Consider the following 25385-nt stretch of genomic DNA (forward strand, 5'->3'; position numbering starts at 1 on the left):
ATCTCACTCCATGCACAAAAACTAACTCAAAATGGATCAAAGACCTAAAAATAAAATCTAAAACAATGAAGATCATGGAAGAAAAAATAGGGACGACGTTAGGAGCCCTAGCACATGATGGCATAAACAGTATAGAAAACATTATAAAGAATGTAGAAGAAAAACTAGATAACTGGGAGTTTCTAAAAATCAAACATTTATGCTCATCCAAAGACTTCACCAACAGAGTAAAAAGATTACCTACAGACTAGGAAAAAGTTTTTAGCTATGACATTTCTGATCAGCGCCTGATCTCTAAAATCTATATAATACTGCAAAAACTCAACTGCAAAAAGGCAAATAACCCAATTTTAAAAAATGGGCAAAAGATATGAATAGGCATTTCACTAAAGAAGACATTCAGGTAGCTAACAGATATATGAGGAAATGTTCACGATCATTAACCATTAGAGGAATGCAGATCAAAACTGCAATGAGATTTCATCTCGCTCCAACAAAGCTGGCATTGATCCAAAAAACACAAAATAATAAACGTTGGAGAGGCTGTGGAGAGATTGGAACACTTCTACACTGCTGGTGGGAATGTCCAATGGTACAACCACTTTGGAAATCGATTTGGTGCTTCCTTAAAAAGCTAGAAATGGAACTACCATACGATCCAGCAATCCCACTCCTTGGAATATATCCTAGAGAAATAAGAGCCTTTACACGAACAGATATACACACACCCATGTTTATTGCAGCACTGTTTACAATAGCAAAAACATGGAAGCAACCAAGGTGTCCATCAATGGATGAATGGATAAATAAATTACGGTATATTCACACAATGGAATACTACACATCGATAAAGAACAGTGAGGAATCTGGGAAACATTTCATAACATGGAGGAACCTGGAAGGCATTATGCTGAGTGAAATTACTTGCAAAAGGACAAATATTGTATAAGACCACTATTATAAGAACTTGAGAAATACTTTAAACTGAGAAGAAAACATTCTTTTGTGGTTATGGGTGGGGGGAGGGTGGGAGGGGGCATTCACTAATTAGATAGTAGATAAGAACTACTTTAGGTGAAGGGAAAGAGCACACAATACAGGGGAGGTCAGCACAATTGGACTAAACCAAAAGTAAAGAATTTTCCTGAATAAACTGAATGCTTTGAAGGCCAGGGTAGCAGGGACAGGGGTCTGGGGACCATGGTTTCAGGGGACATCGAAGTCAATTGGCATAATAAAATCTATTAACAAAACATTCTACATACCACTTTGAAGAGTTGCGCCTGGGGTCTTAAACGCTAGCAAGCAGCCATCTAAGATGCATCAATTGGTCTCAACCCACCTGGATCAAAGGAGAATGAAGAACATCAAGGACACAAGGTGATTACGAGCCCAAGAGACAGAAAGGGTCACATGAACCAGCGACAACATCATCCTGAGACCAGAAGAACTAGATGGTGCCCGGCTACAACCAATGACTGCCCTGACAGGGAACACAACAGAGAACCCCTGAGGGAGCAGGACACCAGTGGGATGCAGACCCCAAATTCTCTTAAGACCAGACTTAATGGTCTGACTGTGACTGGAAGGACCCCGGTGGTCATGGCCCCCAGACCTTCTGTTGCCCCAGGGTAGGAACCATTCCTGAAGCCAACTCTTCAGACGTGGATTGGACTGGACAATGGGTTGGAGAGGGATGCTGGTGAGGAGTGAGCTTCTTGGGTCAGGTGGACACTTGAGACTATGTTGACAACTCCTGCCTGGAGGGGAGATGAAAGGGTGGAGGGGGTTAGAAGCTGGTGAAAAGGACACAAAAAGAGAGAGTGGAGGGAGAGAGCAGGTTGTCTCATTAGGGGGAGCGTATTTGGGAGTGTGTAGCAAGGTGTATTTAGCAAGGTTTTATATGGGTTTTTGTGTGAGAGACTGGCTTGATTTGTAAACTTTCACTTAAAGCACAACAAAAATTATTTAAAAAAAAACACTTTGGGACATTTCTACTCTGTCACATGGGGTCACTATGAGTCAAAAATCAACTTGATGTCACCTAACAATAACAACAATATTTGAGATTTATCAGTAGCAATGGAAAATCAGTTACGAGAGAAAACCAGTGTGCCCTCTAAAAAGTGACTTGAATAAGGTCACCCAGTGAAAAGAGGAACAGAGTCTTTTTCCTACAGTACCTTACTGCCTTATTTTTTGAGGCTTAACCTATTGGACTTAGCAGTTTCTCAACTGGGATTGTCACACAATATAGACTACAGCTGTTGCCAGCTGTTTTGTCAGAAGTAACAAAATCTCTAAACATATTTCCAACCAATACAAACGCTGAAGCTGGTGTTTTCTAAAAACAGCTTCTTATCCTTAAAACTGAAAGCATAGACCTAAGTTCACATTGTCATTCCTAAACATACAACACACACACACACACACTCACAGAGGGACATTTTCCTTGGAAATTTTCGGGGATGTTACTGCTACACAATCCACTTTAGGATTCCCAAAGACTGGGGAAAAAATGGCAGGAAAATTATTTTCTACATTTTTCCTTTTCTTCCACCCCCAAATTGGAAAATATTCACATGAGGAATCCTTAGAAACCAAAACACAGTATTTTTTTTAAAAGCCTCATTTTTCCAGCCTTCACATTCTACTATTCATGGGCCTGGCAGGTTCCACTAATGTTTTCCAAACACTGCACAGACCATGAATTTGATATAAATAGCAGTAGGTCTAAATAACTAATGAAAATAGCACTCAAGGCCCCTTGCAGAGGCCATCTGTGAGATGATCCTTTCCTAATGAGCTTGTAACTTCAGGGAGTCAGATTCACCCATTTTGATCCAAACCCTTTTGGAATGATTGGATGGCTTTTCTCCTCCCCCCCCCCGTCCCCCACCCAGGGTAAGCAGAATTAGAAGTGGTGATGGGGGATATAAGGAATAGAGAGTGGGCAAAAAAGAAGCACACATCTGAGTTTCAAAGACCACAGCATTGTCAAGAACAAGGACAATTTATGTGTTTGAACTCCCCTACCACTGAAAACATTCAGTTCTGTGGTCGTCCCCCCCTGTTCCTCAGTATATTCTTGCCATTAAACACGTAGCATTTATTACAACGGTCCTATATTTACTTAACCATTAGCTCTGTTTATTAAGGGCATTCCTGATGGAATTTACACAGCATTTTGCTTGCTACCACTGTTTATCATTTCTAACCACTGGCTGGTCAGAGAATAAACCTAAGAGAAAAAGGAGGGTGGGGAAAATGGGGGATAGGTGGCAGCAGAGGGGGCAGGGGAGATGGGGGGACTAGGGAGGAGGAGAGGCTAGGAAAGGAGAGGTTAAATTGGTGGTGCTCTCCTAGAGTTGCTTTAAATGGCCAGATCAATGGAGCCGTGGAAAACTAAAAGAGAACACTTGGAACATCTAAACAACTGAATCCCTATTTAACTGTTTCATATTTTTCCATCCATTTGCTACTTTGCAAACTGTGGGAATTCATGATGAACAGTCCCATTTCAGATAAATGGAACTTTAATAATTTCTCTGAGAATATTCAGTACTCAAAGTATCGTAAAACAAATATGTTTATCATCAATCTCTTGTTAAGTTTTTATGAACATTAAATATTCCAATTGACTCTAAATATACCAAGATGGGGAATGTTTGTGAGCATTTCCATAATGTTTTGTTGCCATCTGGCTCCCAGGAACTGAACACACAGAGACCATAGTGCACCCTGATTACTGGAAGTGATTAATGGTAATATAATTTAAAAAACCTAACAATTCTAAAAGTGTAATAAAATTTGGCAATGAAGCAGGATCAAGGTGGCACACACAGGCACACACACACAAATTTTAATGCCTGGGGCACTACCTTGAAAAGTAATAAAGAGAGTAACAGAGTTCTATATTAGACTCACTTTGATAAATAACTTTGTTATTGTTGTTAGACGCCAGAGAGTTGATTCCGACTCATGGGGATTTAAAATCTGAAGAAAAGAGTGTATCTTCAGAAATCAAAAAGGCACTGTATACAATAATTTAATTATTTTATTTTTAAATTTAAAAATCATATACTTTTTAAAAATATCTGAATTTGTCATAAATTAGACATTGTTGTTAACTACCATAGAGGTGGTCCCTACTCATAGCGACTTCATGCTCAACAGAACGAAATGCTGCCAAGCCCCATGTCATCTCCATGATCAGTTAGAGATCAGACTGTTCTAATCAGAGAGTTTTCATTGGCTGATTTTTGCAAGTAGATCACTACTAACCCTTTCTTTCTGGCACATCTTAGTCTGGAAGCTTCACTGAACCTGTGCAGCATCATAGCAACACACAAGCCTCCAGTTACTAACAGTGCCTTGCATGCGGTGCATTGGCCAGGAACTGCACCTGGAACTCTTCCACGGAAGGGGAGGATTCTACCACTGAACCAAATATGGCCCCGTAAACTAGACATTTGTAGAATTCAAAGCTCTTTCCATTGGTATTATTGAGGTTCCAGGGCTGCGCAAAAAATGTCAAAATAGAAAAATCTGCGTAAGACTTTCTCTTAATTATTTTTATGGCTCTTAATATCCTCCAACTACTGAGACCTTCCCCTCTTCATCCCCCTCACAATGATCACAAGCTCACCTTCCCTATCAATGCTCTGGTCTTGCTTTGTTTTTTAGAAAATCTTCCTCAAGCAAGGTTTTACCATTCCAGGGACCTCTGTTCCATTTTATACCATGATAGTGAGTCATCTGATCAACTTATCCATGTTATCTAATATCTTTTACCTCAAAATTGCCTAATGATGAGAATCAGCTCTTTAACTTATTAACAGGGCTTCAAACCAATTTGTTCCAGTTTGAACCCCTACTGAGAACTTGCATTTCCACCCAGATACACTGAATCAAAATCTATAGTTTAACAAGATCCCCAGGTGATTCTTATGTATAATAAATTTTGAGACCCACTGCTCTGCTAATGGTTCTCAGAATTGGTCCTAATCAGCATCATTAGCATTGCCCAGAAACTTGTTAGAAATGCAAATTTTGAGCAGGGTTTCCAACTGGAACAAACTGGTTCAAAGCCCTGCTTATTAGAAGCATAGATTCCTGTGCCTCAACTGGACCTCAACTCAGATCTTCTAAATTAGAGCCCATGGGGGCTGGGCTATTAATCTGTTCTTTTATCAAGCATGCTCAAGTGAACATTATCGTTTGGCAAGTATGAGTCCCCTGGATGAGTGGTTCTCAGCCCTGACTCAAGACTAGATTCACCTGACTATGCTCAGGCATTACCCTGGACCAATCAATCAAATCCTCTGTGGGTAATGCCGGGGTACCAGTGGACTGTAAAAGCTCCCTGAGGGAGTCTAACATGCAACCAGAGATGAGAACCACAGAACCATGTTTCCAAAATTTGGTTCACAAAACTCTGCATCAAGATCCCCTGTATCAATGTGCATCAGTAAAGATGAGATTCCTGGACTCTAATCTCAAACTTATTTAATCAAAATCTTGGGAGAGGAACATCTGAATATTTAACACACTTCCATAGTTCTTACACAGAGGCTCCAAAAACCTCTGCTTAGAGCAGATGTTCACAATTAAGGTACGTATCAGACTAAGTTATGAAGAGGCTTACCTGCCCCAGCCACTGCACTAGCCATCCTGCCTTAACAGAAGTGAAACCCTAGCGTGCCCTTCCAAGGGATTTTGATGCAGTCTCAGTTGAGCATAATTACGCTGAATTTGACTGATGAAGAAGTTCCCAGTGCAACAAATTTTGAGAAATGCCCTTTTCTATGTTCTCTTTGATTTTCAAAATATATACTTTTCACATGGGACACATTCTATGGAATCCTGCTTTAATAAAATTCTTTAACTTTTATGTTCTCATGTACTGTTTTGTAAAGTTCATATAAATTTTCTTAGTGAGCCCTCCAATCACAGTGGAGGGCAATGAGGTTTAGAAAAAGTAAGTGATAGCCTAAGTTGTCTGGCAATAAAAGGCAGTGTAACCCAAAACACAGTTCTTCTGCCTCCTCCTTGTCAGAAGACCCTGTGACCTTACCGCCCCATAGCTGTGATATAGGTAGTGCATACTGAATCACATACAAATACCAGGATGAATACCATTGCTTCTGCATTCTTTTCTTGTTATCTGCCATGTTTTTCTTTTCTTTGAGCTGATTTTTCAACTACTATGAAGAGGAGAAGGTGTTGGGAGTAGGATCATACCCCAGAACAGGTGTTTGCTATAATGGCAGCCTCCTACTACCAGATGACCCATATTATCTCCCATCTGTCACAAACCTAATTCATAGAGAATGAGAAATAACAAGACTTTTTTACAAGAAAAAAAATCATTATCTGCCGTGTTATGTTCTGTTGCATTATTTCATTGATAATTTAACCTGTATTTTTAGTGTCTTCATAATCTGAAAAATGTTAGGCAATTATATTTCAAAATAATTTTAACCGACACCAAAGAGACAAGACCACAATTGCACATGCAATATTTCAAGTAAATGACAAAGGAAACACAGTGAAATGGGTGCCCTAATACAGTCTGCCTTCTGGCCAGCCTCTGTGACAGTCAGGCTGGGTATAATTATTAAATCTGTTTTAATGTGGTAGGGAAGTAATTCAAATGATCGGTTACTTTTAGTAGTTTTAGTAACTCGTCAGTAGCAGGTCTGATTAGCTGCTATCAAGTAAATTAGCCAATTTTTTCAAAGTATGTATAATAAATATAGTCTTTTCCAGTCAGGAAAAACCTTCCAACTGTATATCACACTAACCCTGTGAGAATTAAATAAGAGGCTCAAAGAAAGTATCTAGAACTGTAGAACGCTAGTATTTAATCCAAGACCATTAAATTTCTCTATCTCTCTATTCTTTTGCCTGCATAGAGATACAATATAAGGGATTGTTTCAATGCAGAATATTTTAGCAATTTACTCCAGGAGAAAACATTTTTCATTTAAGGACATTGCCTAGCTTTTATTATTATGTCTTTCCCAACATTTTGTTTCCTGGTAAAATATTTTATGGGATTTATCTCAACATTAATGCATTTAAGAAACATTAAATCTACTTCGCTTTCTTTCTTACTTTGGGGTTTAAAGGATTTGGTGTCAAAGAAACCTCCTGTGTTACTACAATCTGTTTTCATCAGATATAATGTTCTAAGCATGTTCCTGCAAAGGTGTGTGCCTATAAAGTTGCTGCAAAGTTTTAGAAAAGTGGATCGTATTACTAAGTGGTCTAAGAATGTTCGATATGAAGAAGAGACTGGAGATGACGCATTTTATGAACCAACGTGTCTATTTTTTGTTAGAGGTTCTACAAGACTGGCCCAAAATGACTGACAGCAAAGTGAGGATTACCAAGGATGCTATCAGGAACAGATGAAAAACAGGGCATGATATTAAGTTAGCAGGAGAAGAAGAGAAGTCAGATAGGAAAATGCTCATTCATTGTGTAGATCAGAGAATGGAATTCATACAGGAGAACTGATTAGGAGAAAAAGTCCATCAATAAGATATTTAGTCTCCCATTTATTTGCCAAGTATTCATAGAGCATGTACTATGTGCCGGGCAGTGGAACTACCAAGTCAAGACAACAGCTGTGAGCAATAGAAACACAAGTCCCGCCATCATAGTAATCACTGTTTCATCTAGTATTTCTCAGACTTAGGGAATATAACCATCTTCTTTTTAAGGGCAAAAAATAAATTTTCCCAGGTCCCTAGTATTGATTTAATCTGATTGCATTACAATGTTACCTAAAATACATATAAAAATAAAACTAGATATGCATTTAGCTCTTAGACAATTATAAAAAAAAGTAACAAAATTATAAAATAAATACAAACAGAACTTCAACATCAGTAAAATTCAAATTAGCGTCATTAATTGAAGACATTTTGCTAAAGCCAACTGCTGCTCTGAAGTGTTCCAGTCCCATAACAGTGTGCCATCTCCCACCATGTTTTTTCTAGGGGAATACCTACAAAATTTTTGTTTATAAGCACTCTGACATTATTTGATCTTCACTTGGCACAAACCCATTATTTCCATGTTGGGTTCATCTCTGTTCTACTCTTGTTAAACCACAGCAATTAAAGACCACTTGGTTCCAACGTAATTGAAAACACAAATGCAAACTCAGTCCATAAGATAAATTCTAAGTTACAAAATATTCTTCTAAAGGACCCAGAGTCTGTATATCTGAGTGTGTATAAAACCAAAAAACCCAAACCGTTGCCGTCAAATTGATTCCGACTCACAACGACCCTATAGAACAAAATAGAACTGCTCCATAGGGTTTCCAAGGAAGGGCTGCTGGAATGGAACTGCTGACCTTTTGGTTAGCAGCTAAGCTCGTAACCACCGTCTGTGACAGATAAATAAACAAACGAACAAAACCCAGTTACTGTAGTGTCCGTTCTGACTCATGGTGAGTTCATGTGTGTCAAAGTAGATCTGTGCTCAATAGCCTTTTCACTGGCTGATTTTTTGGAAGTAGATCTCTAGACTTATCTTCCAAGGTGTCTCAGAGTTGTTGACTCAAACCTCCTACTTTTTGGTTAGCAGCTGAGCACATTAACATTTTGCACCCCTCAGAGACGGAGATATATTATATGTATATATATATACACACACACACACATACATATATATGCACCTGTATGTGAGATATAGGCACATAGACATAGGTTTTAAATTATAATCATATTGAAAACACAAAATTTAACTAATGTTTAAGATAACTGATAGACTTCTAAGAATACATCTGCTCACCCCTTTTTTGAGGGGAGACAGGATGAGGAACTTGATTAGAAGAACCCTGCTCTGGTGAGGATGACAGACTGATTAAGTCACAACAGGAGTGGGGGGTTTTACTGGAAGGGACGCTGAAATGAGGGCATAGCAGACGGAGCACTAGCCCAGGCCATTAGGGAAAGGATGCCTCTTTGAAAAAGTAACATTTTAAACTGAGGCTTGAAGAAAAAACTGGTTTTAACCAAGAAAAAAGTAAGAGAGAATATAAGGGTGTTTTATAAAAGCCTCAGGAAGGGCTCATTTTCAACTTGTTCGTACTAGAATATCTGTATGTGTTGCTTCAGATTGTCAGTGGCCTTGAGAAACTAGTTGTTAAATATTTTGCATTTGCCCGCTGACCTAAAAAATTCTTATCTACGAAATAAAGGCTCCAATACCAACTTCATAGCATTCTTATGAGCATTCAGTGAGGTACAGTATGTTGACACTTGGCACAGAGCCTGGCATAAACCAAGCAGCTTTAATTGAAGCTGCAGTAATGGTGGTGATGATTAGGATTGCTCTTTGTAATATAATCAGAACTTTATATTGATAAGGCTGATGATGTATTTGTTAAGCATAAAAGCAAAGTTTAACCTGTATCTAGAGCCTCTTTTCCTATCCTCTCATGGACGGGAAAAAGAAATTGGGACTGTACTGTCTCAATACAATATGCATCCCAGGACACATTTATGCAGCATTTGGGAGGGAAAAACAAAACATTTTTGGCCTTTCAGAGGATAAATAACTGTCAAGACAACTACTGTGACTTCTGTAAGACTGCATATTTCTTAATCTACATAAAACAATTATCCTCTATGTTCCCTCTTTATGTCAGAGAACTGCTAAAGAACTCTGGCATACTAGCACCTCTGCCTTGCAGGACTTTGTGCTTTTTAGAAGAGATCTATAGTCCTTTACCCTCAAACAAGTCCCTTCACTCTGAGAGTCAAGAGATAGAGTGGAGCTCTATACACTCTGACCCCCCACTCTTGGTAAACCTTCATCTCTCACACACATTGGTGGCAGCCCTCCCTCATTTTACTTCATAAAATGTGGTTCAAGAGCACCGTGTCCAAGTTCTTCCCAACCCTCAATAATCTGGGTCCAGAGGGAGGACAAGAGTTGCTCCTACTTTTCTAATGTCAGTAACAACAGCTAGTTGGTTTCCTAATAGTTTTTATAGATGGTCAGTTGACAACCAACCTAACCCTGAAATGAAACTCTGACTCATAAGTTCAGAACTAAGATAAAAGAAGCATATGGAGTTAAGAGCTAGATGGGACCTTAGATTTAGGACAACTCCAATGACGAAGAAGAAGTGACTCTACTTAGAATTTGACTACATAATCCATAGGCCAGTCATCTCAGAAAACTACCCCTGGGAACATAGCACACACTCTAGAAGTAAGTGTACACTCAAAGTCAATTACTGGTAGAATACCAATTCTTTCATTTTCTCATTGATCTCTTGGTATGAAATGACTTAAACAAGATCACTTAGTTAGCTTCTACACTGGCAAAAAATATTATTGACTATATTAGTTTCCTAGGGCTGCCATAACAAAGTACCACAAATTCAGTGACTTGTATGAGCCCTGGTGGTGCAGTGGTTAAGCACTCAGCTACTAAGTGAGAGGTCAGCAGTTGGAACCTACCAGCCTCTCCATGGGAGAAAGATGTGGCAGTCTGCTTCTGTAAAGATTACAGCCTTGGCAACCCTATGGGGCAGTTCTACTCTGTCCTTTAGAGTCGCTATGAGTAGGAATCGACTGAATGGTAACAGGTTATATGAACATAAATTTATTACCTCACAGTTCTGGAAGCTAGAATTCCCAGCTCAGAGTGTCAGCAGGGTCATGCTCTCTCCCATGTCTCTAGGGAAAGATCCTTCTTGATTCTCCCAGATTCTAGCAGGCCCAGGCATTCCTTGGCTTGCAGCTGCAGCCTCACATGGTTTTCGTCCCTCTGTCTCTTCTCTTTTATAAGGATACCACTCACATTAGCACCCAAACTATTCCAGTATGACCTTATATTAACTGATACCATCTTCAGAGACTTTGTTTCCGAACAAGGCCGCATTCGTGGGTACCAGGGGATAGGACTCAGCATATCTTTTTGAGGACACAATTCAGTACATAGCACATGCCTTCTGGTTCTTAATCTGGTGTTCTTTCTGGTGTTTGTTATTTGTGTGAGATTAATTACCTTTCTATATGGCCTTTCTAGCAGTGGTCTTCTGACTCCCACCCAGGTGATTGGGTGGGGTTGTGAAAATAAGATAATTGTGGCCCATCAAGGGTATTGGTCAGTTTTGCCTTAAAAAAGAGCCAATTCCAGAGCAGAGAGGAGAGTCTACCACCACCAAAGGAGGAGGGACCCGCAGCAGAGAGCAGCAGTAGAAACTTGAAGGAGATGGCGTAAATGGCTTCCAGGACCATGAAGCAAGAAAGCTGAGTGCCTTTGGGCAAAGACTGAGGGCCAGGGAGAAGTCTATGCCTGACCTATGAATTTGGGACTTGCCAGCCTGCACAACCACGTGAGCCATTTCCTTTATATGGTTTGTGAGTTCTGTGAGACTTTGCAGCAAATCAGGAAACTCAAAGACAGGAGAGAGTACTGAGGGTAGAGGTAGTAATTGATGATAGAGATGATGGCATGGTACATTTGGGATATCTTTAATCTCCGCCTCGTAGGAACCAGCTTTGTGCTGATCCTTATAAAAGGAATTATTCATTTATTATTGCTCCCTTCTTTTCCACAGGTTTGGCTACAGATAACATTTTAAAATCTCCCACTATTTGTACCAGTGTGTATCGAGGAATCTTTCCAACCTCTGCTTCACAAACCTGATCTTTCTGTCTCTCATGGCCAGTTGCACTCTTGCTCTCGGTCTGCTTCTTTGGGCTTGACAATTTACATCTTCCTTTATTGCCTATCTTTTCTCCACCTAGTACCTTTGACTCAATGCCCTTCACCAAAGACCAGCACCACTTGGTTGAGATCTGACCTTTTACTCTTGCTTCTAAGTGGACACAACAATATCCTGGTCCTCCTCTTGGAATATGATAACTGCTTTACCGTAGGATAAATGGAGAGCTGAGGACCCATGAAATTCAACACTAGTATGACTGTCTGTGGTCTAATTCTTGGCTTTGTACCTAATGTCTGCATCCCAAGGTGTGCTTTACTAATTTTCACTAGAGTTGATGCCACGTCTATTTTCTCCTGACCCTGACTCTATCCTGACTCTTGCTACTTCCTTTGCAATCTATCTTTTCCAGAAGGGTCATGACAGTCGAAGGAGCCCAAAAGCAGTTGGAGCTTGACCCAGGCTATTGGTGAATATATTTTCTACCAGCCAATCAAACTGGCAAACAAAGGAATCATCTCAGGGGGAGAGCAAGGTGGCATTGCCAAATGTGGATGTAAGTAATGTGAACTCGACAGGCCTTATGCTTCTAAACAAACAGATTTTTGTGACAGAATTAGACAGAGTTTTACTTCAAACTTGCATAACTCAGCATTATGCTATGTAAGTCTTCATGCTTTTAATTTTCTGCTAAATTTCATGGCCTATAAAAGTCAACAGATGCTGAAGAAAATTATATTTATGTAAAAGAGCTTCTAATTCAATATGAAAATAATAAAAGAAAGCTTACTCGTGCAACTTAAAAAATCTGGGTAGAATTTTGAAGTCCAAGAGCTTCCCCTAGGGGGTACTGGCTTGTTACAGTGACCAGATGATACTGATGCAAATCCCAACACACACACACACACACACGCACCCCTTCCCTAACACCAATCCTTGCCTTCACAACATTTGGCTTCACCCCCTTTCCAGTGATTTAAGCGTGTGGTGTGCTTTTGCTACCATGGCCCCAACTTTGATTTTTGTCCATTCAAAACAATTACATTTAGAGGAAAAAATAATCAAAAAACATGACCACCAAGAATACATCTATTCACCCCTATTGCAAAGAAAGGCAGGATGACAACATCTTGTAAATAAGTACCATTAGGTGAAGAGAACTTGGTGAGAATGTTAATGTCTACCTGGGTTTTGGTGAATGACAAACCACCCCAAATGTTAGTGGCTTAGAATAACCATACTCATTATTTTATCTCTAAAGATACTGTGGGTTAACTGGGTTCAGTTAGGCAGTTCTCCTTCTCCATATGTTGTCAGCTAGGGCTGCACTCATCCAGAGGCCTGACTGGACTAGAATTTCCAAGATGGCTCATTCACATGTTGCTGGAAGCTCAGTGGGGCTGCTGATTGGAGCACCTGGGTTTACTTCTATGTGGCTTGGAATTTTCTCAGGATTCCAAGTATCACTTCTGCCACATTCTATTGCCAAAACAAATCACAGGATGAACACAATTCAAGGGGAAGAAGAAAATACTTCTCCTCCTCATGATTTGTCAGACTATCCCCATCCGTCCTATCTATAGAAGAAAACAAACCACAGGTTTTATTGTTGGGGCACTAGTCCCACTGTTGTTATAAACTACTTCTCTCCATTGACTCAAATCCCAGTTGGGGCCAGAGAAACTGACTCACCACTTTTGGATCTCCTTCAAGGCAGGAAGAATTTCTTTAATTCCCCAAGTTGAAATCTAACCTTCAAGGGGGCCTAGGGGCCTTAGGGCTATTTAAAAATCAGGGACCATCTAGGCTTGAAAATTTCAGTGGCTTAATAGCCCTGTTTGGGATTTACCTTGAGCTATATAAATTTCAAAACAACTCAAATAATTTTCCAACAGATTCTGCCAAATGAAAATATAATGAGCTACTTAGATGTAATTGGTAGGAGGGGAAGAAAACTATATTAATTCTGTCTGCTAAAGTTTTAGATTTAAAGATAATTTCTAAAATCACCACTTATTTGTGTTGTTTTTCAGGTCCATTAAAATATGGGACTAGAGAGAACAAGATTATGGATTCTGAGCCCCATGAAAGGAGTCAAGCTTTGCTTTTACCATACCCCTAAGCCAGACTGGCCATGTTGTAAACTTCCACTCTGGTTCACCAATGGAGCTGGAAAGAGAGAAGAAAGAGATCCACGCTACTCATCCCTGACATTGAGAACACCTAAAACCTAAGGCCTTCTCTTAAGTATGAGTTAACTTCTCCCAACATTATCCTAACCTCCCCTCCTCCACTAAAAATCAGAAAAGAAACTAATTTTTATTAAACTCTTACTGTCACCTACCATTCTAGGATTTTTTCTTTTCTTTTTTATTAAACTAATATTGTGTCATTTAAACATTACAGTACAGAATTTTGCACACCACAGGCATTTAATAAATAGTTCTCATTTGACTTGTTGAGATAAGTTATGAGGCTAGTGATCAATCATGGCACTAGCAGCACTTTCACTCCGTGAAAAATCTCACATATTTTTGAGGACAGCCTCCCCTGGTTCTCAAGTACAGAAGCTGGATATGCTTGCCAGACACAAAAATATATTATTTTTTGGCTCATACCAACTTAGTATCTGATATTAAATTTGCAAAACATGGTAATAAAATCCTATGGAAATAGAAGACATCTTCATAATTGTACTTTAACCTATGTAAGAGATTTTGTCACTGAATATCCATTACGAAATGCCATTTGACCATGATTTGGAGATGTTGCTTATTGCAAACCTTTTACAAGCTAATTTTGGATGAATCTACTACTTTAGCAAATTTGCAGTTCTCAAAAATAGAAATTCCATCCAGAATGGAATGGCAATTTTCCCCGAGGGCGTGAATGATCATTCTGTTTGCCGAAATATTTCAATGCACTGAATTTAATCAGAGTGGTTTTAATTATCCCCTTCCTCCACCCCCCATTTCCAGTTTTACCCTCACCCCGAACTTCCAAATTCACTTTAGCAGAAGTTTAATACATACACATTTTCCTTTCTACAATTAATGTTGATTTAGTCTCCCCTGAGACTCTGAGAATTGGGGAAATTTTTTCAAATTAGAATAAATTATCTCTTGAAATCCAAAGACATTTTTAGTTATAGGTGCAGCTTACCTGGATGTTGGAAAAGGAGACTGCTCTAAAGAAATTCTACTTATCAAGAAGTCAGAATGAAAAGTGTACAGGGGTCTTTATCACCAATTTAGAAATAAAAGTCAAGATAGCACATGAAGAGAGAGAAGTAAAGGATAAAATAACAGACTATAGAAAGGCTGAATTTGAATCTAAGGCTATCTTATATAAAATATCAATATGATTTACTTCTTTAAACCAAGGCTTTGTTTAAAAGGGTTATGTTGTTTGATTCATTTGTATGTCTACCAGAATTCTGTCCCTGAATTAAACCGTAAATTTCTAACTAAAATAGATTTTGTTTGGTTGGTATATTATATACAATTCCTAGAACGCGGCCATGCACATACAGACATTTAAAACATTTTAAGTATACAAAGAGTTTCTAAACAAAAATACTGTGCATGTCTGTGTGTGTGCACACGCATACCTCCTGTTGAAAAGTTTGTGGTCTCTGTCTCCTTTAAGGGGCTGTTAGTTTTTAATTCAGTATTCTAACTATCCGACCCAAAATTTATCCAGCTAGTCACTATTTCTATCACAAGGTACTGACTGTTATATCCTGTAACAAGTTGGAGGTCATCAAATATTGACTGGAGTCATCCCTGGATATTGGAGGGGGATTGGTTCTAGGACCCTGACGGATACCAAAATCCTCAAATGCTCAAGTCCCTTATATAAAGGGGCGTAGTATTTGTACGTAACCTCCACACATCCTCCCATATACTTTAAATCATCTCTAGATAGCTTATAATACATAATACAATGTAAATGCTACATAAGTAGTTGTTAATACTTATGCTTAACATATAATGCTTTCTCAGTCTTCGCAAGCACTTTATTATGAACCAGAGAGACCATTTTTGCCATTGTAGGGGCACCACTAACACTTCCATGAGTCTCAGCTTCTCTCTGCTTTATTTTGTGAATGCTCGATTCCTTCTTGCCGAACTTATATAGCCCACTTCAGCAAGCGACTTGCCACTTTTCAAAAGAGGTAAGATTTTAATTTCTCTTCGATAGATAGCATGTTATGCTCCCTCTTAACCTTTCAGTTGTCCTGGTGGCACAATGCTAAAGAGCTCAGCTGCTAACCAAAAGGTCAGTGGTTCAAATCCACTGGCTCCTACTTAGAAACCCTATGGGGCAGTTCTGCTCTGTCCTAAAGGGTCGCATGAGTTGGTTTTTTTCTTAGCCTTTGAGGGATTGCTTTTGACCACTTAATTGCTTTTTAGGAGCCATTTTTTCACAGAAACAAAGGGTGCCCACAACGAAAGCAACTAATTTACCAGGTGCGAGGCAAACAATACGCAAAGGAGCACTGGAGAGAGACTGAAGAGGCCTGAAATGGCGGCTACAACTGGGGATGCCTATGCATCACTTCATTCGCATGGACTCAGCATCATGCTTGGCTTACAGCACAAGTTCTTCTTTTTTGAACTTTCTTTTTTTTTCCCCCACCCCCGCCAAATATTTTCAATCCACATTTGGTTGAATCTACAGATATGGAAACCCTAGATACGGAAAGCCAACTGTAATTCTCTGTTCCAAGTTGTCCTGCTTCCCAGAATATGACCTTATATCACCCTCTGACACTGATTAGGCACAGAATCCTGACCACTTGTGTTCAGTCAGTAAACTTTCTTAGTCCCATCTAATGATGGTACATTTTGAACCCAGTTCTGTGCAAAACTTTTCCATGAATATGACAAGCTTATACTAATGTGTTATAATACAACATCCTGGAATGGTGAAACACAGTTCAGGGTAGTGTTTTCAGCATAAATTTTCTCAATCCTTTAAGTTGTTTCTTGTTTCTCAGAGTACACGTTCATAATGGAAATGCATCACCTAAGAATTAGTAGGTGTGACACCAGAATCAAGATGGTGGAGTAGGAAGCTTCACACTTCCCACCTCCCACAGAAAAACTAAAAAAACAAGCAGAAAACTTCTGTGCTGGTGAATAGCTGAGAGATCACAGCAGTGGGTCAGAGTTGCAGAATGATAGGAAGACTTTGAGACTTTTTTTTTCTTGATGCTGGCTTGAGTGGCACCACCATCGCTATCACCAGCCAGCTAGAAGTGACAGATAACTGGACTTCATCAAAATTAAAAGCTTTTCTACATCAAGGAACATTATCAAGAAAATGAAGATACAACTTATCAAATAGGAGGAAATATTTCAAAACCATGTATCATATCGGGTTTACTATCCAGAATTTATTAAAAAAAAAAAAAACTCTTAAAACTCAAAAACAACAACAAATACTAACAACCCAATTAAAAATGGGCGAAAGACATGAATAGCCATTTCTCCAAAGAAGACATGCAAATGGCCAACAAGTACATAAAAAATGCTCAATATCATTAGTCATCAGAATAATGAAGATGAAAGCCACAATGAGATACCACTTCACATCCACTGGGGTGGCTATTATCAAAACAAACAAAGAAAAAGGAAACAAGTGTTGAGAATGTGGAGAAATTGGAACACTCATTCATTGCTGGTGGGAGTGTAAAATGGAGAAACCGCTGTGGAAAACAGTTTGTCAGTTTCAAAAAGAGTTAAACATGGAAATACCGTATGACCCAGCAATTCCACAGCTAGGTATATACCAAAAAGAATTGAAAGCAACAACTCAAAAAGACAAATGTACACCAATGTTTGTTGCAGTGTTATTCACAACAGCTAAAAGGTGAAAACAACCCAAGTGCTATCAACAGATGAATGGATAGACAAAATGTAGTATATAGACAAAATGAAGTACTATGTATCTATAAAGAAAAATGGAGTTCTGACACATACCACCACATGGATGAACCTTGAAAACATTATGCTAAGTGAAATAAGCCAGACATAAAAGGACAAATATTATAGGATCCCACTTACATGAAATAACTAGAATAGGTAAATTCAACAAGACAGAAAGATTGGTGATTACTAGGGGGATGAGAGGAGAGGGGATAAGAAAACAAATCATTATAATGTCCACTTAAAATTGGGGATTTGCATTTTATGTGAACTATTCCTCAAAAAAGATTGCTAAAAAAATAATTAGTAGCTTATAAAAAATATATATATATATAAAAAAAATATATAGTGTCCCCAAAATGACTACAACTCACTCCTTGGGGTCTCCTAAAAAAGGCATTCCGGTGTCAGAAGTAGATCAGGTAGGCATTCTGTGATGACTCCAGCCATGCCAATAAACACCTATATTTGTCCTAAATTTATTTTTAGAAACAAATTCATAATTCCTCTCAGTGTGTGGATCTACAAGTGAATTCCATAAACAGGTGTCACTTTATTTTTTCTATCCTGAAAAATATGTTCAATACTATTTGCTAGCTGCCAAGAGAAGACGGCTGGCTGCTAACCAAAAGGTCAGCAGTTCAAAATCACCAGCTCCTTGAAAACCCTACGGGGCAATTCTACTCTGTCCTATAGGGTCGTTCTGAGTCGGAACTGACTTGAAGGAACCTAACAACAACAATTGGTGGGAAAAGGACAGGACAAATAACAAATTAGCTTACCCTTAAATTTTGTGTTTAAAGTGAATCAGCTTTTCAGGGTGTCCCATTTACATACTTCATATCACAATGCCTATACTTCTTTGTGGCAAATTTCTTGTCAAGATTTAAATCTGCCCTTGAGAAAATTAATGAGCTCGAGCTATGAAAATGAGTCCGTTACCGTGTTTATTACCAATTTTATCCCAATAGCTATCTCTGTAATGTACTATGGAACCCTGAAGGTAAATTCTTCTACCCTCTTTCCTTCTCTGCCTTTGTAAATTTGCCATGTAATAACAAAGTTGCATTTGTCTAACAGTCAGCTTGAAAATAGTTGTGTGGTGTTATGGATAGCCACCACATTTCTTCTCAGCACAGGTCCATTCATAGCTAACAGGCAGAAAGCCGTTCTCTTCCACTGACAGCTGTCTAAGTAGATACATCCTCAAAGAGTTAAGATATCTGTGGAACATACTATTAGGGTTAGTCTCAGGTTCAATCAGTTGCCACATTCCAGGGGAAAAACAGTTTTGAAAGTGAGCTCACAGCTCCAATAACTTATCTATCTGCTCCATAAAAGTCTCCTAGATGCAGATCTAAAGAGACTTTATAAACAGAGCCTCAGGGTGGGAAAACAGTATGAGGCTGTCTGTACAAGGTAATGGGTTATGACAACATACTAGAAGATAATACAAAAAAAAAAGTACACTTCTCCCAAATGTTTTTTAACACCTGATTAGAAATCAAGGCAATGTTTAAATGACCCCTATTTTGAGATGTAATAAACTTGGGTTTCCATGGGCTCGCAGAAGAAACCAATTTCTTGGTTATGTTTTTGCACTAAAAGTTTTTACTAAAAGAGTCAGTCCAAAAGACAGTGTTTTCCCAAAATCTTATATATAATCTGTACGGCTAAGATCAGATATCCTCTCCTTCCCTCTCTTCACTCGGGTTCAGGATTGCAAAAAAAGTTTAGGCTCCAGATGAAAGGAAATAGATAAGTATTTTGTGGCATAAAAATAAACTGCTTGTTAAGTATGATCTCTTATGTAGTATCAAATTTCTATAAACTGGTATATGTGCTACATGTAGCTCAAAGGTCATCCTTCGTTTTTCACAAGTCTGGTTTGTAACCTGCTGTTCTGAGGCCATAAACTCTCAGAGGGAAGGCCTCTGTAATTTTCTATGGAATTTTATGATTTAGAGGCCCATGATAGGAATGATGGGGAGGGAGGTTTCTCAACTCCATAGCTCCTACAGGCGGACAGAAGCTCATTATCTGGATCTTGGTCTAGTTCGTTTGATGAGCTCACCATAAGCTTTGTTAACTCCCTCTATTTCATCCTTTAGGTGAAGTATTCGATACACCTTCCAGAAATGTGTATTATAGGCCCTTAGAGAGAGGGAAAGGAAGGCTGAGAGTGTCCAGAGTGTTGGAGAACTAATACTGGGAAATCAGAAGTTAGAAGATAAGCCTAGTTTTTCATAGAGACAATCCTTCAAGCTTTCCCAGGAAATAAAAGGCTTCTAGTGAGGGAAAACAATAGACCTGAACAGCAGGAGTGTTTGGGATGGAAGCCAGAGTGCAAGAGTCACTAACAGAGAGTGGTAATTTGGAATGAATTGCTGTTTTGTGTTGTGAAGCACCAGGACACAGCTGGTGCACTGGCTAACCTGCGGATTAGTAGTGACTGCTTTGAAATGGTAATGAAGTTTTTATTTTATGATTGCAGATGTTTGTGGATTATTGTTATTAGGCTTATTAGTGTAACAGTACAAATATGAGATTTTTTATTTACTTGGTCTCTTATTTAAGGGAGCTTTGTTGCAGGCTTTTTAACCAAAGTCAGAAAGACAAAAGCCATCCATGCTACAATCAAAATGTACTGAGCCATCAGGCAATTTTTATATGTTTTTCTTTCTTCCTTTTTTTTTTTTTTTTTAAGGTAGGGCTCTTCTACATTTGAACTAAATCTGAAAGCTCCCATTGCTGTCGTGCCTTAGAGAATATCATCAAGCGATCTCCTCACAGGTAAAACAATCAACCATAATATTAAAAGTGGTTAACATCACTGGTTCTGGAATTGGATTGCCTCGCCTACTCTCCCGTTTGCAAGCTGTATAAAATTGGGCCAGTTGCCTAATCTCTCCGTGCCTCAGCTTCCCCATCTGTAAAATTGGGATTAAAAATGGCAGTTTTTTCACAAAGTCACTGTGAGGAATAAATGCAATAATTTGAATGCAGCAGTTGGCACATTGGTTGGCATGAAGTAAGTACTTTTGATGTGGAAGAAAGTTTAAGCATTTTAGCTAAAATGGTTGAGGCGAAGAAATCCATGGAAAACTGTATTATCTTGCAGATTGTTCTATTTAATCAGATAACTAAACAAGAAGATGTACATACATATTTTATGTGGAAAACCAGTTTTCAAACAATATAATAAGTAACATTTGGTTGTTATTTTTTTATAATAAGTAATATTTGGGTTTTTTTAATAATAAGTAATATTTGGTTGTTATTTTATTGTTAGGCATAGTATGATCTTTATTAGATGATTCAGGAACTGATGCAGAATATGAAATCTCTCAGAATATTGTCGTTAGTGAATACCAAGTAGCATCATGGAATGGGTGGATAAAAGTGTTTGAGATTCCAGTTATAAAATTCCCAAATGATTTTGTTGTCATTATGGTTCTCTCCCTAGCTAGCCATAAAAAAAAAAAAAAAGCCAAACCCATTACCATTGAGTCAATTCCAACTCATAGTGTCTTATAGGACAGAGTAGAACTGCCCCATTGGGATTCCAAGGAGTGGCTGGTGGATTTGAACTGCTGACCTGAGCTCTTAACCACTTCACCACCAGGGCTCTAAATGGCTATAAGGACACAATAAATTTATAGGAAGAGAAATGACTATTTTCTACAGAATTCAATTTTTAACTTGCTAGAATAATTTCCTTAGGTTAGAAAAATCAAAATCCCCCAAAATATCCTGTATGTAAAAATAAAGTCATTACCGTTATGCATTTCAAAATGAAAATGATTACTAGTGACCAACTAAAGAGAAGCTTCTTTCATATTGACTACGCAGCAATTCCCTCTAATGCTGTGATGCTGATGATTTAGAGTCAATTTGGGACACTAATGAAGAATCCTGTGATTCACAGTCAAATATACCTAAAGTCTAGTCACAAATTTGCAGTAAAGTTGACAGCTATTAAAAGTTTTCAACTAGGCATGTCATCTGTAGTTTTCTGACAGAGTTCAGTTAAAATAGGTTCATGGTCAGAGGTCAGAGAGAGTAATAGCTTAAGTTTTTTTTTTTAAGTTCCATTTTAAATACCAAAGTATGGAGTTTAGAAAATTGAATGATCACCTCAGTGTGCTGATAACCTATCTCCTTAATTCACGGTAGCCTCAACTGGTTTTGAAAACAATATTAAAACATGATATAAATAATAAAGGGCTAATTTGGGGATGAGGGAGGCATCAGGGAATTGGGAAGCAAATCAAGTTTTCAAACACATATGTACTCCCGCAGGGCAGCTTCCTTTAGGCCACTTCACGGTATCTTAATACAGCATGTACCAGTACCAGAAATTGTCATTCAGACTTTGATATTTAAAAAAATCTTCAGAAATTATATTTTATAATTCTGTAAATTACAAATTTATATAACTTTACAATATATGTTATACATAATTTTGTGTATTTTATGATATGATGTAAGCCTGGAGCTTCAAGGAACTGTCATATAAAAAGACTACATGAGAATGAAGCCAGCTTGGAGGAAAGCCTGAGCGAAGAGATGGAGAGAGATTGACACTGGTGACATCATTTGATTCCCCATTCAGCCATGCCTGGGGTTCTCAATTCTATGAGCCAGTAAGCTCCCTTTATAGCTCATGCCTGTCAAAGCAAGATTTCTGTCACTTCAATACCGAGAGAATGCTGGCTAATATAGGAACTGTGGTCAAAAACTTGTGAGACGTGCTTCAAACCATATCCTTTTCTTACAGGTCCACAGTGTGAACTAACTTATTAAAGGATCTGAGAAAACCCTCTCTAAAGAAGCTCGCTTATCTTTGTTAATACAGTGTTTCCCAAAACTGGTTTACCCAACACTGATGAACATTTTTTCCCCTGAGCACATTTGAGAATGTGATGCTCTTCCCAGGTATGGAGGAAAGAGTGTTGCTAGAAATGTTGCTATGTTTGACCTCAGCAGTACTCAAGAGACTCACTGCAAAGTAAGATTAAATAAAGTACCATCAAATTGGAGTCCTTGGGTAGTACAGTTAAAGCACTTGGGTGCTAGCCTAAGGGTTAGCAGTTCAAGTCCACCTAGAGACGCTTCAGAAGAAAAGTCCTGGTGATCTGCTTCTGAAAGCTCACAGCCATTGAGAACCCTATGGAGTACAGTTCTACTCTGACACACATGGGGTTGCCATGAGCTGAAGTCGACCTGAAGGCAACTGAGAAAAAAAAAAAATTAGATTAGAAACTCCATGTGAGTAGGCAACTGAGGGGGACTCTGCTCCCCACCCTCATTTCCCTGCAGCTCCAGGGCAGGGATAGTGGAGACCCCCCACCATCTCTTTAGATGGCACATTATGAAATGCTTCCCTCTAGCCCCTCCTTCTGCCATTTTCCAATGTTTCAGTGGTTTTTTTTTTTTCTGACGTCATTCCTCCCCTTGAGGATCTCTACTGCCTATAAGATGAAGACGTGCTGGGCCTTTTGGAGCTTTTTTATTCAAAGTGACAGGAAGCTCAACTTCCAGGCTCTGGTCACATTTTCCAACCCTGTATTTGCAAGCTTCAGCTTCTGAGATGGGTCTCAGTGCATTTAAATTCTGCTGAGAAATGTCCATCTGCTCCACAACTATAACAAAACCATGTATGCTTCTGTTTCAGGGTCCCAAGAGTTTATCCCAGAAGGATTAGCTCTTAGGGAGTTGGGAAGTCTCCTCCCGTCTTCATGTTCTTTGAAGTTACCTCTTACTTCAGCAGTTTCCAGCCTAGCTTGACACCAAAGTTCTCATATTATTTTGAAGACACAGTTTTCTGGACTCCCAATACAACCTGCTGAATCAGAATCTGAGATTGAGGTCCATCTCAGATCAGAATATGAACTTGAAGGTCAGGCCCATTTCCAAGGGCTCTAATGATCAACCTCATTAGGAAGCAAGTGCTTTAAATCAAGTTATAAAGTGCAGAGCCACTTGGTGCAATGACACCAAAAGCCAGGGCAGGGATGCCAGCAGTTTCCAATGATTTAAGTCCTTTCCTCTCTCTCCCACTGACTCATTTCCTACCTCTTTCTCCTTTCCTTTCTCTAACTTACGGACAGACCAGTAGGATAGAGATATACGTTGAGTTATCAGTACAAGGCAGGTATTGTGATATGTTATTTTGCTTATCTCCATTCATTTTAATTCCCTGCCCAACCCTGTGAGAAACAAAAAGGCCTATTTTATGGATGAGAAAACTGAGGTACAAAGAAGTTTAACTAATTTTCCAAAAGATTAGTAATGAAAGAGCTGCAGTTTAAGCCAGGATCTCTTTGATTCCAAACACCATTCTTTTTCTACCCCATTACACATCATGGTCAATTTAGGTATGTCAGATGACCCCTGATTGGAACGTGGATTAAAGGTTCAGAAAAGAGTTTTTTAAAGGATCTTCTACTTTGTGAGCAATGAATAATAGGCTCAATTAATTAACTAGATATGGTGAGAAGCAGGAAACAAAACAGTTTTCCATTCCATTAGGAAAATCCATAGCACCCTTTGGACAGAAATGTTCACAGACATGATCATATTTATAGGGGCATGAGACACTTCTTTGAAATTTGCAATCCTCTGCCATACAACTCTATTCAATATAGTCTTGTTGTTTTTGTTGTTGTTGTTGTTAAGTGCCATCGAGTCGGTTCCGACTTATAACAACACTACGTACAACACAATGAAACACTGCCCAGTACTGTACCATTCTCACAATTGTTGTACTTGAGCCCATTGTTGCAGCCACTGTGTCAATCCAGCTCTTTGAGGGTCTTGCTCTTTTTTGATGACCCTCTACTTTACCAAGCATGATGTCCTTCTCCAGGGACTGGTCCCTCCTGATAACATGTCCAAAATGGGCTTTATTTTTTGGGGAACGGTTTTAGGTTTTTAGAAAAATTCAGCAGAAAGTACAGAGTTTTCATGTACCCTGTCTTCCCCACAACACACACATAGTATCCTCTATGATTAACATCTTGCATTTGTGTGGTACATTTGTTATAATTGATGAACCAATATTGATATATTACTATTAACTAAAGTCTATAGTTTACATTATGGCTCATTCTTTGTGTTTTGCAGTTCTATGGGTTTTGGAAAATGCATAATATCATGTACCCACCATTACAATATCATACAGAATAGCTTCACCCCCCTAAAAAACTCCCTGTGCTTCACTGACTCATCCCTCCACCTAAGGTCCTGGCTACCAGTGATCTTTTTGATGTCTCAAAAGTTTTATCTTTTCCGGAGTTTCATATATTTGCTTTTAACGTTCCTCCATGTCTTTTCATGGCTTAACAGCTCATTTCTTTTTATCAAGGAACAATATTCCATTGTATGGGTGTACTACAGCTAGTTTATGCCTTCACCTAGTTATCTTATCTGGTGCTGCTGTAACGGAAGTACCACAAGTGGATGACTTCAACAAACAGAAGTTTATTGTCTCACAGTCTAGTACCCTAAAATTCCAAATTCAGGGTGTCAGTCCTAGGGGAAGGCTTTCTCTCTCTCCCGGCTCTGGAGGAAGGTCCATGTCATCAATCTTCCACTGGTCTAGGAACTTCTCAGGCGCAGGAGCCCCAGGTCCAAAGGACACACTCTGCTCCTCGCACTGCTTTTTGCTGGTATGAGGTCCCCCTGTGTCTCTGCTCGTTTCTCTCTCTATATCTCGAAAGAGATTGGCTTAAGACACAATCTAA

At 38.8% G+C, this 25385-nt stretch overlaps 1 long non-coding RNA gene across 50 annotated transcripts in view; it reads right to left on the reverse strand.

Annotated features, from left to right (window-relative positions):
• LOC111753149 (uncharacterized) overlaps positions 1-25385 on the reverse strand; it is a 416755-nt gene that overhangs the window by 250250 nt on the left and 141120 nt on the right. For 47 of the 50 annotated variants that reach the window (XR_010321746.1, XR_010321732.1, XR_010321771.1 and 44 more), the window contains 2 exons: positions 1616-1760; positions 1266-1342 (listed from right to left, as the gene is read on the reverse strand). This is a non-coding gene — a long non-coding RNA (uncharacterized LOC111753149). The remainder of the gene's footprint in view (positions 1-1265; positions 1343-1615; positions 1761-25385) is intronic. The other 3 variants (XR_010321770.1, XR_010321760.1, XR_010321738.1) reach the window with 1 other exon arrangement.

Source organism: Loxodonta africana, chromosome 4 (genome assembly GCF_030014295.1).
Source record: "Loxodonta africana isolate mLoxAfr1 chromosome 4, mLoxAfr1.hap2, whole genome shotgun sequence".
Lineage (NCBI taxonomy): Eukaryota > Metazoa > Chordata > Mammalia > Proboscidea > Elephantidae > Loxodonta > Loxodonta africana.